Genomic DNA, 2,838 nt, shown 5'->3' on the forward strand with positions numbered 1-2,838 from the left:
GCCTCAATGTTTTTTTCTTGTGTGAATCGGCTGACGACGCCTGCGGTGGGGCAGGGCCGCTGCTAGCAACACAGTAATCACTGCCTTTGCTAATCCCTGCTGCGGGCCAGGTCCTGTCCGGGGGTCTCTGCCCCCACTAAAGGCAGAGGTGGACCATTCCCACATGGCAGAGGAGGGAGCAGAGGCTCGGCCTACGGTTCCCACAGACCTGGGGACGACAGGGGCCTGGCTGAGCTGACTTACCCAGACCCCTCCAACACCACCACCTGCCCTTGAAGACAAGTGCAAGCACCCATGCAGCGCACGCTCAGCAAACGTGCCGCACCTTCCTACCTCCAGTTTGCGGAAGCCCTGCTAAGACTGCAGCTCTGGACTCACTATGGCACCTAGCTGTGCCTGGTCACCCAGGGACACCAGCTCTCGGTAGGCAGGGGTGCCTCAGCCTTCACAGCTGCTCCCAGGAAGCCTGGGCTTCCTACCCCACCTGGTCTTTGTCACAGTGTGGGGGGTCACGAAAGCAGTTGTCTTTGGTCACCAGACATCCAAGGCCATGTGGGGTTGTGACAGACAGCATCACATCAACACTGGGGGCCTTCCAAAGAAACACCTCTCAGGAGTGGCATGAGAAAGCTTAATTAGAGTAGAGTACTCAATAGCCATCCAAAATATGTGCACCACTGCACACCCCACCCACAGTGTGCAAAAGCAAGCCTCTGCCTCCGCTTGTCCATGAATGACTCTGACAGAGACCCCCAGGACGTGCTGCTAAGGGATGAAAACAAAGTACACAAACTATGACCCGAACTTCGCTCAAAAAAATGAACAATTCCATGACACCACATGTGAACGGAAGGAGGGGCAGGTACGTACTGAATTTTTAACATTTATTTATTTGTATTTATTTTTATTTTTTGATTTGCTATAGGGCACATGCACTCACCAGAGAGAAAGGAAAGTGAGAAAGCAAGCCACCAGGTCTGGGCCATGTGGGAGTGCAGTGCCTTAACTACCAGGCCACCTGCTGGCCCCTGCACTGAACTCTTTAATGACTGACTGCAGTGCCTGACTTACATGTAACAGTTGCCCATGGCGGTGAGGTGCAGTGTGGCTGTGCAAAGCACAGATACAGATACAGTGCGCGATCAGACCACACCACCTCCACCAGCTACCCTGACTTTGTTAAGCACATTCGAGAATTTGTTCTGCTAGCTTTGGGAAATAGATTTGGAATTGTCACCAGTGCTCTTTACTCCGCCGGGCCGAGCGGCTACATACAGTCCCACCTGCTACGGCACTGTGCTTCTCCGGCGGGTGAGCTCCAAGGCCGCGTGACTGCTCAGCCTCCCCAGGACCGAAGGTGGTATAACTCCCGTACGTGTTTAAGCAAAGGCAAACAGTCAAGGCGCTGCTTAAGAAAAAGAGGAAGTAAATAACCGACTGCAAAACAAAAATATTTTTCAGACATGAAAAAACGCCATGGAGTGTTTGCCCACCGGTATGGCTTATCTTCAGACGTGGCCCTTCATTTCCCAGAAAGCAAATCTGACATGAAAACGCCGCGGGGCCGCCTGCGCCCAGCGCAGCCCCGCTCTCCGCAGCGTCGGGTGTCCTCCCACTTCCTGCGGTCCGTGCAGCTCCTACACGTTGCTCCGGTAGGAAAGGAGTCCATGCTGCTGGCGAACGACGAGCCTGGATCCCGCACGCGCTCCTCCCTCACCAGGACCACTGGAACACTTCGTGCCTTTACTCCGTTCCAGACGGTCCCGTGCCAAGACCCTACAGTCTCACACAGTGAGATGACTCGTGCATTCCCGATCGCCCTCCGTGTCCTTCAGGTGCAACGTGGCGAGATCGTGGGGGGGCCGCCATGACCAGGCCCCTCGCCTGTTGTCACCGATGTTTATGTAGCTCTTTCCAACAACTGCACAGAAAGCTTCCTGCGTCATTAGGAAAATCCCTAAGGAGAGATTGGTAGAAATGGAATCAGCAAGTCCAGGAGTACAGGCATTTCTCATGGGCCCAGGAACTCAGGACTGAATGGCGTTCCGGAGCGTCCTCACCAGGCTGTTGCAGAAACGGCGACCGTTCATTCTACCAAAGGCTTCCAGCATCGCGCGCTCTTTAACTGACTGGTGAAAAATGGCAGCCTCTTCAATTTGCATGGTATGATTACAAGTGAGGTTCTCGTGGCTTCCCATATGTTTGTTAACAAGCCGCATGTCCCCGGTGATTTGTGCGGTCGTGTTCTACACAGCTACGCATTCACCTCCTGGGAACGACCAGGGTCATCCGTAAGTTTCTCAAGACCCCGTTGGCGCGCCTCTGCCACGACTCCCCATTCACCGGCTGCTACTAGCTGCGCTTGAAACCGCAGAGGCAATGACAGCGAGGCCGACCACGCCCTCAACACAAGCTCACTCTGGTTTCCTTTCCACAACGCTCTGCGGTCAGGCTCAGCGGATTTGCTGCTCCCCACTCTACAGAGCAGAAAGCAAAGGTTCGGAGTGACCGACTGGCTTTCTGGGTCACAGAACCGCTAACCAGAGCGTGTCCCGCAGCCACGGGAAGGGGAGCGGGGCTTCGGGCTCAGTCTGCCCCGTCAGCGGTGGTAACGGTGGTCTCTTCCTGGGCAGGCGGGAGGGTCGGTGACGGCCGCAGGGCCGAGCACTGCCTGGGCTCTGGGCGGCTGCCTGTACGCCCTCGTGGTCACAGACTTTGGCCAATGCCTTTGGCCGAGCACCCTGCTGGGCACCGAACCAGAGGTCAGCAAGTGCTTCAGCCTGGTGAGGGGACGGACAGACGCCCACTGCCGTCAGTCATTGTGGCAGGCCCTCACAG

The sequence above is a fragment of the Tupaia chinensis genome, unplaced genomic scaffold, assembly GCF_000334495.1.
Source record: "Tupaia chinensis unplaced genomic scaffold, TupChi_1.0 Scaffold000240_1, whole genome shotgun sequence".
Taxonomy (NCBI): domain Eukaryota; kingdom Metazoa; phylum Chordata; class Mammalia; order Scandentia; family Tupaiidae; genus Tupaia; species Tupaia belangeri.